The sequence below is a fragment of the Leptosomus discolor genome, chromosome Z (assembly GCF_034619465.1).
Source record: "Leptosomus discolor isolate bLepDis1 chromosome Z, bLepDis1.hap2, whole genome shotgun sequence".
Lineage (NCBI taxonomy): Eukaryota > Metazoa > Chordata > Aves > Leptosomiformes > Leptosomidae > Leptosomus > Leptosomus discolor.
In genome coordinates, this window is record NC_141419.1 from 92562169 (window position 1) to 92576180 (window position 14012).

Below are 14012 nucleotides of genomic sequence, written 5' to 3' on the forward strand. Positions count from 1 at the left end.
TTTCTTCATTGGTCCAGGTCGTTTGCCTTATGCACTGCACTACCGTGTGTGCAAGAGAGAAGGAAAGAGAAAACTAGATAAAGTTTTACAGCCTGGAGAACACAATGAGAAAAGCAAGGAACTGGAACATGAAGCTATGATCTGAATTCTTTGTTTTCAGAAAAGCTGAGGAAGCCTGAGGGGGAATTCAAAGCCTGAATAGGCTGGTATGACTTCTTGCAATGTTGTTTATGTATAGATTTTTTTTTTTCCCAAACATGAAATGCCTCTTCCCAGCTTTGACTGCCTTTTGATGAAGACAGACCATCCGATACCAGGTATACCACTGGGTGAAACATGTTTTTCAAGCCACAGTACGGAAGGAAAGAGGAACTTTAGTGACCAGTGAGAGCAAAACAAAGCTAGTGCATCCTACTCATTCCCAAACCTAATGCCTGCGCAGTCAGCAAGCACAAACACAACTGATTTCACATCAAGGGCCTGCAAGGCAGAGAATTTCCAGTGGGAAAAGTAATCAGCAGGGAACATCCCTGCAAGACAGACCTGTCCCACAGCCGGGATAGCAACAGCTCCACAAACCATACAGGACCCTAACCCCTCCAGCACGGGCCTGGAGTCACAGCAATAGTTGCTCCACTTAAGTGTTTTCTTCTGGTATGCTAATAGACCTAAATTAACCCTGGTGTCCTCCATACAAGCTCAAAATCTGCATCTCAGGCTATTAAGTGAAATTTCGTGTTTTGCGGTGTTTGTTGGGGTTTTTTTTTTTAGTTTTCAGGAAGTGTAAATTCTGCGGCAAACGCAACCGTACACAGGCATTATCTCCACCTACCCCGTCTGAACCCAGACCGGCACTTTTACGTTTGACACGAGCCTCACGTGTATCAGCCTGAGGTGGAGTTGCCTAGATCCTTTACCTGCGGTACCCGCCTTCCGCGCGTCCGAAAGGCAGTCCCCAGCACCTATTGATGGGGCGTGCAGCTGGTGCTACCTCCAAAATAATACCTGTACAGAGCAGCAGAAGCACATTTTCCATCTAACAGTCTCATTACTCACTCAACCAACAGTGACCCAGCCCCCCTTATACGCTGATTGCTCCGTTTCAGCACTAATTCTTCATCGTTATTGATGGCACACTGTTAATTGATCAGGCCCACTTTCTCTGGCAATAGCAACAGCATTGCCTTTGACTTCAAGAGGAAGCAGAGTCAGCCTTGTCATTAGTAAACGATTTTAGTTGGTCTTTCTGCTTGGGTAGTCATGAGTTCCGTGTAGAGGTAACCTCATTTATGGTCACTTTCAAAGCTTTATTATTTTTTAATGCTGAACCATAATATTTCTTTACACAGGCTAAACTGGAGGAGGCAGCCAGCTTCCTTTGGTAGGAGATGAATTCTGAAATGGCACCTGAGCTCCTCGCTCCGTGCTGTAGGAACACGTTACGCACCTCCAGCGATACCATCTATATTCATTAGTTCCTGCAACCAGCCTTGCAAATACTGATGCTAAACCCAAGATGTAGTGTATTTCGTCTGATCAAATTGTGCAAAAAATACCCAACTCTGAACAACACCATCTGCATTTGAACATAATGTTTACAGCTAGAAGGTTCTGAAATAACAGACTTTTGGTAGTTTGAGAAAACTAATTGACATATTATGCAGATTAGACTCTCAATTGTTACACTAAACCCAGAAAATGCTATATGCTGTATTTATTTTTAAACATGCTCTATTTTCAGTATGTTTTTTCATCTGCTAGTCTGGTATTGGATAAGGAAACACAAGGATTTTCAAGCACTTAACCAAAGTAACTGGAATTATGAATTCAGAGCCTAAATTTGCTGTACTATAGGGCCCCCTACTTCTCTCCTTCTACACAACCTTGTTCGGATAGAGGGACCTTTAAGGCACATACTGTATTCACTGCTGTCATTCAGTTCAGTGGATAAAAAAATGCTAAAAAAAGTTTAAAAAAATAAATCAAGAGACATTCGGAAGAATATCCAGTGCACTACACATACACAATGATTGGAAACTACCTTTTGTAATAGCAAGAACCATAGACACCACTTCCCAGGAACTCAGACAGGAGAGCCCGTCTGATTCAATACAATTCCTTTAGGGCAAACAGCTTATTATTCCATGTCACCACTTTTTTTTGATCTGAATTATTTTGAAGAATCTAATATAAAATGAAGAAGCACAAATGCAAGGGATAAAAGGGACAGCAAAATGAAAATGTCAGCTCCTTTCAGACCACAGAAACACCCTCAGAGTTCAATCTGGAGCAAAATAACATGCCAATAGCCTTAAGGTAGATACACATAGTCGTTATGAGTTCAAATGCACCGTATAGAAGTTAGAGAGCCAAGTTGTGTGCAGAATCAGCTGTAATCCAAGAGTTTCTGAAGAGTTTTTCTGAAATTAATGTAGAGCTATTCTTCATTAGTGAATTTTAACCAATACAGTAGTTGTGCATGTCCTGCCTCCTGAGCACGTGCCCTTGTGTTGACTTCAAGCAGTCACATCTTCTAGCCCAAAGTTATCCATGCTCCCCCCACATCCAGATTAAACCACTTAGGGTCTTCTCAGATATTTCTGAGTATCTTGTCTGCCTTCTGGCTGCTACCCCAAACAGCTACAGGCACTTGTCTCATACATACCACCACTGTGGATGTCTCCAACACCCTGGAACATGCCAACCAGCACCAGGTACCTGCCTGACTTGAGCAAACTCCATCAGCGGGAGGCCAAGAGCTCTCCAGCTGACAGGAGCTTGCACTAACGTGTCCCCCAAGATCCGCTGCATCCATCAACCACATCTCCATCAAGGATGATGGAAGTTTAGATTCTTAACTGCCACATATATGTAGACACATACATTTAGATGTCTTCAGCTACAAGCTGGAATCAGCTCTGGATTATTATTCACTTTCGCTGTTGGAAATGTACTTGTAATGATGTTAGCAAGAAATACTGGTGAGATGTAACCTTTACAACTTGTTACACCAAGCAAATGAACACAAACAAGGGTTTACAGGACCTTCATGCCTGTAATTTCAGATTTAGAGAAGCATTCCTCCTTACCTGCTCCACTCATGTAGCCACACAAACAAGGAGAGGAATCCTGCCCAGCTTCTGGGTAACTGAGAGAAGAAATGTCCAGTTTCCAGATAAAGCCAGCATCCTGGATAAAAGACATATCAGCATAATTATTCATGAGATTAAAGAACAATCCCATCAACTCCCCCACGTTGCACCTTGGTAGTGCCTGAGTATCATCAGCTTTCCTACAACACATTTACCCATCTAAGGATGGAAAACAAACAGCAAACCCTAGCATTGCTAGAGTATGATAATTAGGTGTCTTACATGCCTACAGTTAAGCCAATTCTCCATCTGCACAAAAAAACTTGTTTCCTTCTCTAGCTATGATGAACCATTAACATCGGAAAGATTCTGGCTGCAATCTTCAGGGTGTTCTGTTATTAACCGTACCAATAACTTCAGCACTGTTGACCCCACCTGGATTTCCCCACACTAGCAAAGGGAAAATGTAGGAAAAGTTCCTAAAAAGCCTACTTACGTGGAGGAGGATCCCACAGAGCCAGATGGAGTCAGTTGTGTGAGCGTTCAAGCTGGCCAAAGCACCCAGGAGATGCTGCTGATAAAGACTACAACCATCTACCACTGCTCATCCTGCAGCCCTTCCCAACAACGCCGTAACTGGGCAGACCTTACAGCCACTTCCCCCTCTCGCCTTCTATTTGCTAGTGCAAGTGATTCTTACTGACAGAAGTCCTGAGTTTAATCAAAGACAATATGGGTTTTCAGAGCAAAGAAGCATGATGACTAATTAAGCCGTTCTACCTCTCTTGGTCATTCATTTTAATAATCAACATCCTTATCCCTAACACATGGAAACCATTAACAGCTTTGTTCATTTGTTGTCATTATGTGCTGGAACCAGAATTCATTGCTTGCCAAAACCAGAAAAAGATGTTACTGATTCCATTGGGTGCCAAATCATGAATCACTTACAAAGATAAATGATTATAGAGAATAAGACACTTACGTAGCCACCTCTCTGGCATTATAATGCATTTGAGATTAGTACAGAGCCTCTCAGGATGTTCCCTATCCTATGTCTTACGTTCCTGACGCTGGACACACATTCTGGGAATGTCAGAATTCAGCTTATGACAATGATTATTCATGTCAAGGTGAAATTCACCAGATGACATAAGCGGCCATTGATCCATTTTAGCGATAATACGTTTGTTTCATGAGTAGATATTACACGGTAGATCATTTATATCGCCCTGTGCACTTGAGCGAATACCCTGGCTTTTGGACACTTAAATTCTTGAGCACAACCTTGCAGCACTGTTGTGCTGGGCTGCTGGGTGTTTTTTTGAATGGAACAATATTTTATAGTGATTTATTTCTTAGTTACAGGATGCAGGTAAAGATAATGCTGTAAATATTATAATGCGTAGAGGACAGTAACTCAGGAAGACCCAGTCATCTATATAAACAAGACATACTTTATTACTGTCTTTGCTGAGAATTTTGTGCCCAGATGCTGAAGCATATTTCCAGGTTTATTGTACATGAGCTAACGGATGGAGCCGGATTCCCCCAGTGAGATTTATTTAGGAAGGAATCTGGTGTTTGACCTGTGTTGGGACAATTCTTCAGAAGTACCACCTATGTGCCAGAGTGTTAATATTTTATGTACATTGATGGTGCAAATATAACATCATGGTTCATGTCTTTACCTGGTAGGAGCTAGTTTGTCATCCTACTGGCAGTCTGGCTTCTGCACCGTGAGGCTGAGTAAATCATTCGTAACAAAGAAGGTCGTTTGAGAACAGTTGTGGTTTTTTCTGTCTGCACATTGGATGTGAGGATGTGGCAATTTTCTCCAAAGCACTGGTCGTGGAGGATTATCCACATGCACACAACTTGACGAAAAATTAAGTATCGTGCATGTTGGAAACGAGTTACATACAGCCTTTCTGCAAATAGTGCGTGTGGGGTTGATGCTCATCCCTTGCACTCGCGATTCTTGAGGTCAAGGTGCCATAACATCAGTTTGCAAGGGGTCTGTTAAAAAAAATGGTCAAAGCTGCTCTGATGGGACACTGCAGGTCACCTCGCTTCACAAGGATAGGCCTGAATCAGGTGGCCCCAAAAATGGAGCTGGTAAACAATCAGGAATATAGAGACTTTGAGTTGATAAAAGATGAATAATGAATTTGGGTTGTAAAGGGGACAAAGTTGGGCTAAGAGGAAATGCAGAATAAAGCAAAAATTGTAGCAGCTTAGCTGGAAAAATAAATGGTTAGCTATTTATTTAGTTTATTTTATGAACGTGGCAAGAACAACGATTACAAAAATAATTTGTCAGTAAATTAATAGATGCAAATGTTTTCAACACGCTCATCACAATATTTCAAATATCCCCGCTCCCCCCCGCCCCCCCCCCTTACAATTCTTTCTTCAAAGGACTTCTTTCCAAGGAAATCTACTAGTTCTTAAAAGATGTGATATTTTGTGGGGTTATAGATTAGGTTTCTTAATGTCCAGCTATGCAAGAAAAAGAAATATTTAATTATAAAAATTGGATTACCTGCAGCCCTTTCTCTTAGAATAAAGGTTGCAGGATAAAGGGTTGTTGTGGAGGAAAAAGTCTGAAACAAATTCATTTTCACTTTTCCATATGAATTGTATTCATTCACATATCTGGAAGTAATTACAGGCAAAGAAGAGGAATCAAGAATTTAAATAATAACTATTAACTTTTTCACTAGGTACATTAATTTTATGACAAGTCATTTGCCTATGATAATTAGTTTGGTGATACTGATGTACTTTCTTAATAAATCATACAAAATAAATGGACTTGAAAGTTACATTATTTCAAATTAGAAATCAGGCTTTCTATGGAAATGGTGAAAAATGGTGACTTCTGCCACATCAGCGGGAACGAGGACAGTATAAAGCATGAACAGGGAGAGTTTTAAATTCTTCTTCCAGGGTCTCAGTATTCTGGAGAAAACAGAACAAAGTCTTCATACGGCCTCGCTCAAGGGAAACCATCCGATCTCAGTCACAAAGGGCAGCGAACCCCGTCTGGGCTTCAGCCACACGGAGGCTGTGAGCCCCGGCTGCATCTCCTGGGCCCAGCACGGTGCGGCTGGGGATGGAAACCCTCGGAATGGAAAACTTGCTTGTGCTTCAGCCCTTTCCCATCAAACAACTCATGAATTCACCGCAAGTTATTGGAGAAGGGATGTCAACTGATGGTAACAGTAGTCAGAAAATTAAAAATTTAATGCAGGTAAGAGGAAGCTGGGAGAAGGAGAAAGTTATTGCGCCCTTGTCTCACAAAGAAGAAAGTTTAAAAACAATTCTGGAGGTCAGAGCTGGGAGATTTTTGGGATAGGAAGTGCTTGAATCAGAGCTTCATCTAACAGGAGTTTGGTGGGCTTTTTTCTTTTTTTTTTCCTGTTTTATTTTTTCCCCCAAGTTATTTTTATCTTCTGTCTACATGAGCTATTTATAAACCATATAGTTCGTATGCCCTGAGGAAAGCTTATGGGCTCGAAGTGTCTCTGCTGAATTTTGCATTGCTTTTTGCACTTCATTTTTTGCCTACGTGAGATCCATGAATAAAAATAATAAAAATAATAAAAAATACGGAAAATGAAACCAGACATTTAAGGAATGTGAACAATCCTATTTACTCCGTTTAATTTGCCAAAGTCCTGTTATCAGCCCATTGCACTAACAGACACCGCGTCAAATCTCTCACTGGTTTACAAGTAAAATTTGGGGTTGATTGTTACCTCTGACTCAGGTTTTACTTGATATATTTGCATGCTGAAATTTACAGATGGGTAAAAATTTTCCTTTCTCTTGCACCTGGTAATGAGTGGAGTTCAGCTGGGCTGGTGCTGTGTGTTCCGTGACACATGTAGCATTAAATTTTACTCTCACAAATGCCCACAATAAAAAAATTTAATCTCACGTGCTCCTTTGGCCCTTTTCCCTTTTGATGATGAAAAATTCCTATAGTCACTAGAATAGAACTAGCCGACCCAGCTCAAAGATAAGCATTGAATAACTGTGGTGGCCCACTTGCAATCAACCCTTGGGAAAAGGAGGGAAAAGGAATATTAAAAGCGTGCAAGGAAAAAAAAAAAAAAGGAATTAACAAATGTTTCTCCATTTGGCAGCTTCCCCGTGTATGGCAAGGGGAGCTGTATTTGTCAACTACACACTTATTTAAAATTATTCACTTGCTCCGACTTACAACGTAATAAATGGTTATTGCATTTAAAATGTCTCCAATTATATAGGTATCAAAATGCAAGTTCCATGCCAAGCTTCCTTAAACCAAACATCCCTAAATAAAGGTGCAACACAACGTTATGGTTTGAATTGCCAGCTAGGGTTTACAAGGAGGCAAGAAGTAACGCGGGCTCCAGTGCGTGCCGTTGTATTCACTCCCACCGCCGGGCACCAAGGCTTGCGGATTAAGGGGCCATTCGGCTGCCGAACACCTACGCTCTGAATTCCACAGTCAAACTCCCACCTCCACTGAAATAAGAGGCAAAATCTGCCGTTTAATACAGTGGGTCGGGATTTTTTCCTGTCCGTTTTACAGGCGTCAGAAGAGAAATGCAGCAAGTGCGCTTCAACGTTCCTCCCTCCCTTGGTTCACCTTTTTCTGTTCGAATATGAGGACTGGCATCTATATTTAAAATTCGGCCACTTTTTACATCCACAGATGGAAACAAATTCTCCTTGAAAATGGAGAAGCAAATATATTAAACACTTTGCAGAACTGGAAAAGCCTGGCTGGAGAAACAAGCCTGGGCTGGCCCACGGATGAAAGCAGTGGAGAGCAATACCGCGAGGGCAGCGACACAGACGCCCTCCCCATTTCCCTAGGAAATCACCATCCCTACAAAACGAACTAAAAGGCCTTTGTTTCAGGTGGCAAAATAGGATTTTAAAACGTAATTTTCATCTCTAAAGTGGTATTTGGCTCCTTGTAGAGATGCCCAAATATTCCTGGTCTGACTGTGCTGGCACATCCACTGTTCAGTGCCGTGCAAAGCCACTGGCTTGGAACAGGGAACAATATAGTGACTATATGGTGCAGCATTTAATCCCACCTAATAAACAGAGCCACAAATCCTTACTGCAGCTTTACCGCTTCTGGCTGTGGACGAAATCATTCAGAGATGGTTCAGGTATCTGCAAATGGCTGCTTTGCTCTGTTTAGATGTACCACAGCTGTCCCCAAACCAAAACTAGCAGCAGGTAGTAATAAACACAAAACAGAAAATAAAATCAGACTGTGACAGCAGCCACCTTCACCTGAACCATTTCTTCAAAACTCCCCCTGACCCACGAGAGAAATTGATGGAGCAAAACATTTCCCTAAGCCACAGAGCAGAGGCCACAGCTTTTACAACGTGAAAAAACCCTCTTCCAACAAATATCCAAGACGTGCGCGGGCAAGACACCCAGTCGCAGTACACGATGACCTGCATCAAGCGTGTGACCTGATCGATTTGTAGACACGATGCAAAACCAGCATGGAAAAGACCTTTGTGCAGCAACATCATGTGCCCTCCGGCTCATCTTTAGTCATTTGTATTTGGCCTCCAAGGCAGACTACCAGGAAACAACAGTAAATTCTTCTCTTTTTCTTTTTACCTGTGGCTTTGCTGGCTGGCTGGATACCTCTGACAGACAGAAATTTTGGCATGTTTTGAAATGTGTATTGCAGCGAGGAAGTTCCTGCCATAGGGGAGAAACGGAACGGGAAAGATTTCCTTTCACCAACCCTTGTTAAAATGGAAGAAAGTTAAACTCGCTAGAGAAGGTCAAAGCGAGCCATGGGAGACAATGCATTAGGGAAATGGAGCATTAGGCATGGTGGGTGATTTCATTGCTTCCCTTTTTTATGGGGAGCAGCAGACTGGGATGGAAAACGTATCTCAGAGAAAGGCAGAACGAGGCATAGGGGAAAAGAACAGGCACAGAAGCAAAGATTTTGCAATAGTGGACTTTCTTAAGAAAAATAGCAGTGGTTTTTTGAATACCTCCTTGAAACCATTCACCTAACTAGCACCAGACCTCTCGAAACCCACTTATGAAATGAGTAAACCAAGTCCCAGCTAGAAGCAGCATGACTTGGTCTAACACAGGAAAATGAGACAGAGTCAACTCAGATGATGGAAATCCTGAATTAAAGGAAACATGTGGAAAAGAGCGAGAGAAGTAATTTTTCATTTTCCTGCAACAGAAAATGATACGGAGAATTGAACTACATTGACACACAGCAAAGAGAGTACTAGAGAAAACTCTGAAAAACTAAACCAGATTAAAAGCTTTGGAATTTTTGTTCTCACTTTGGCAGCCGTGCCCTTTGCAACGTCTTCCTTGCCTTCCTGCTGTACACGCTGCAGAGAAAAGGAATTGAAAATTGCTGCAGCAGAAGCATGTATCACAAGGACAGGTGTCAGTCAGGGAGAAAATACCAGGCACCCAAGTGAAAGGCTGGGGAGAGCTCTAATTTGCAGAAGACATTGCTGAGGGTGCACAAGGAAACATGAAAATCAACATATTGATTTGTTGACTGGGGCATCAATTTTTACAGATCAGAGCACAGTATCCAGTGTAGCACAAAGAAGGATAAAACAAGAAGTGCAAGTGAAGAACATGATGTACCGGCAAGTTTACAAGTAATGCATTTTGGCTGGGTCTGAACAGGATTTGTAAAGTCACGTCTGGCTTAGCAAACCCGAACTGAAATGGCTAAGATTTTGTTTTATAAATGCTAGCCTTAGTGCTGAATTTAGACTAGACAATTATAAGCTTTTCTGCTGCGGTGAAGCCTGGAACTGTATCATTTTTTAAAACAATAGACTGCTCTGAGTTATTAATCTAAAGTAAATACTGGAGTGAAAATACAAGTGATCAGAACAACACATTGTGTAATAAACCGCGCAAGCTGGATGTTGAGTAAACAACATATGATTTTGGTTTCAAAGCACGAGGATTAAACATTAAAACGTGACAGGAACAGAACAATAGGATGGCAACACTGCAGTCAATCCATTTCATGAAAGAAACACCTTGAAGGAGTTTTATTTCATGGGTTAGTGGGAAGTTAATTGCTTTTGGGGTGGTTGGTCCTTAATGAGACTGATGATAAGGTCTTAAAAGGCTGAAGACAAACAGGACTAGGGCGCTCCCTACATGAGGATGTCTCATGATGAGATCCAAAACTGCCAGCTCTGTAAGACACCATCACCCGACATCAGCAGTTGTCTTCAGCTAGTCTGGCTGTGATAAACCCCCGGTTGTGGAGAGACTTAAAGCCCCCAGACTAAGCAGGTTGGACTAAGCAGGACCACAGAGTTTCAGTTTCCATGGGTCTGAGCAGATTGCTTACACCTAACCCCGAAACATGACAAAAGCCAAAGAAGAAGAGAGGTGCTCAGACAACGGTTTTTGAATTGCTTAAGCCAGAAAATAACTGAGCTGGGAAAAGAAGTCTCCTGATGCTTAGATGTACGTAAGGTCCTGTAGGTGGTATTTTTCCTACTCAAATGTGTTGGTTTTGTTTTAAAGAACTGCAATTAATGCCTTCTGTCAGCCTGAAAGGAATGAGTCTGGGAGTACCTATTGTTGGCACATAAATATCGGTGACTGCACTCAGACGTGGCTCACTCCAGGCTAATTCACTATTCTGCTAGCAGTTCTGTATTTAGTTTTTCGTTGCTGCTGGTTTTTACTGCAGACAATATACTATTGCCTGGATGCTGGATGCTGGATGCTATTTAATTGACACTGAAAAGGTGGCACGTCAGGGGAATAAAATCCAAAAAAAAAAACCTTTCCCTTTTGAGAGCTGAGCAGTAAAGACTTTATGGAAGAAAAGTGAAAAGTGAATTATTTTTTAATGCTGGTGAAAGACGTCAACCGAATAGGCCTAAAAACTCCTCAATTATCCACGGTCAGAAGAGCCTACAGTCCAGACAACAAGGAGAGGCTGAGAGAGTTTATTCAGCCTTAGAAAAGGAGACCTTGTGGTCTTCAGTTACCTAACGGTATCTGGTAGAGAATGCAGAACCAGGCTCTTCTCCGAGGCGGGCGGTGATGGGATGTGAGGCAATGGACCCAAGCTACAGTACAGAAAACGACAATTAAATATAATGAGAAAAATTTTCACCATGGATGGTCAAATACTGAAACATGTACTAGAGTGGTTGTGGACTCTCCTTCTTTGGAGATATTTGAAAATTGGCTGGCCAAGGCTTTGACCAACCTGACCTACTTGGAACCCTCTTAGAACATGAGGGTGAACAAGATGACTTCCAGGGGTCCTTTCCAGCCTAAAATACGTGATAAATCCATGGTTTTGTGCCATCTACCCAGCAAGGGGATTCGGACAACATGAGAGGACTTAAAAACAATTATGAGCTTAAAGACGTGATTTTTCAGGCAATTTTGAATGAGGAAGTTCCAGCAGTGGAAGCACAAGCCTTTCACCACCCAAGCTGACACCACGCTAGGACGCAGACGTGGCAGAGCTGCTGTCTCTGTGATCTAGCCACTGCCCCACCTCACCAAGCTCCTCACGCAGCTGAAGCAAGATCTTGTCAGGGCTGAAGCTGCTGCTCTGAAGCAACTTAAAAGGCAGCTTGCAAGGAAACACCCTGGGAGAAATTTATCAGGACGGTTAATTAGTGGGGCAGTGCCATGGTAACATGTCTGCAGCACTTCTGGTGCTGACCTCACGCCTATAGCCGTGTAAAGCTGTGCTCTCAGCCCCATAAAAAAAAAAACCCAAACGCAAAAAAAGCGTTGGCCACCTGAGGCAAATGGCTACAATTAAGCAAAATACTGTTTTTCCCCTTGCGATTCGGCTTGTTTAGGATTTAGATGCTTTTATTCACATGCAAGTAATAAAGTAAAATTAAGCATAATTTGCACTCTGCAGTTACCACATTTCCTGGCCAAAGGACTCATAATAATTTTTTTTTTTTTTTTTAATTTAATGCAGACCACCTGAATTTGCAGAGTTCCTAGGTGGTCTAAAATGGGGTGATAGGCTGTCATTATTGCTACTGATTACAGCCCCTTTCACCACACCACACCACACCGCTGGGGTCCCTATTCCTTCCTTCTTACTTATGTTCCTCCAGAGAAAGGTCCGACTGAGTGAAACCGCAAATAAATGACTTTGATTAACAGTACTTTCTCATCATCCATGTTGACAACCCTGTCAGGGCAGGCTTTTTGGAGAATCAGTAGCCAAGATCCAAAACTATCTCTGGGCGGGACCTAAGCAGCCTCACTCTTTACTTAAATGCTGTTGTTCTGTGACAAACTCTTACCACCAGCTTTTTCTGTGTCTGCGTTGATGGCGAGGTGGGAGCTGTCAAAGAGAAATTGGTTTCCAAGGTCATAAAACCTTCACTTTTCTTTCCTCTTTCTTTTCTGATAAAACAGCCGCTTTATTCCCTCCTATTAGCAAAACCGCTCATGATCCATTCTTCCTCCATTGGTATAAGGGTGCAGGTGAACAGGACACATCTTTTTGCTCTGTGTCCCTTTCTGATAGGCAATCCTCAAAGCCTTCCCTTTTTCTTGTCTTTGGCAGAAGAGCCAGCCTGGCTGGTTTTATGGGAAGAACCCTACGTGATACGCTTTTGTTTTGAGAAGTTTATACTCAGTCATTAAAATTCCAGGCAGGATTTTATTGCTGTTTCTTTTTTATCAAATTTTATTTAAGTGCCTCACCAGTTATCGTGCAAAGAAAAGAGAAACATAAGCAAAGATGTCACCAAGTACAGATCTTTTTTTTTAAAAAAAAAAAAAGGCAGTAGAGTATCAGGCACTAGAATATTTTCTGTTGTCACTTCGGTTCTGCTCCATCCTATCTCATTTACTCCAGTTTCATGCTTCAGCCATGAAGAAGGTGGTCTTTTCTTCCTCTGGGCTTTTTCTTACCTTCTTTTCTTTGTCCAAAAGTTCAACCCATTGGCCCCAGATTTGTATTTTGACTTGGCCATAATTTTGCTACCACCGGAATAAAACTCCAGGTGAGGAAGCTTCTCCGGTATCCTGAGGGCCCCTTCCAACAGCCTTCCATCACTCCCTCTTCCCCAGGATAACACAGGCCACCTACTCCCTTCTTTGCCTCTTCCACATAGTGAGTTTTTTAGAAACCTCTCATACCTTGACGTCTTACAAGCTTTCACTCAAATGTGGCATCTTCATTTTACAAAAAAGTCTCTTTTTTAAAAAACACTCTCTCATCTGGCATTAAAGCTGTGCTAACCCTAACGAAAAAGGCCTTGTGTATACCTGGCTGTGACAGCAGAGACCTTGATGAGTGGTTGTTTCTGCACCTCCTTCCCTGTTCTCCTGAACTTCACTGCGACATGGGTTGGAGATAAAAGCCCTTGGAAGGACACACCTTGCACTGTGTGTATTGCAAAACTGGGTGCTCTAGAAAAATCCAGTTAATGCTAATGGGCTATTTATGATCTTATGAATAAACTGATGCAAAGTGTGTGTGTAATGAGTCATTTAGGTCCACGGCACTTTCTTGGATTAGTAATCCAAATGCCTGAATTAAGATTTATATAATGAAACCTTAAGGGGCCTGTTACTGTCATTTTTGTTAAATAATTTTCTTCAAAGTCGAAATAAACATGGGGTTTTTTGCATTCTAAACCCTAATAGCTCCTAAGAAACCATTACACTCATCTGTGAAATAATATGCATGTTTAAATGCATCTAAATACATTTTTAATGTATTTGTGCTATTCCAAGGGAGACCGTAATGTCTCTTGTGCCAGCAATAACGTTTTATTATGTTGATTTTCATACACACCAGCTTTTTTTTTTCCTTCCTAGTACAAGAGCAGTAAGAAATTAAGCCATAAAATCCACACTCAAACAAAATTATAG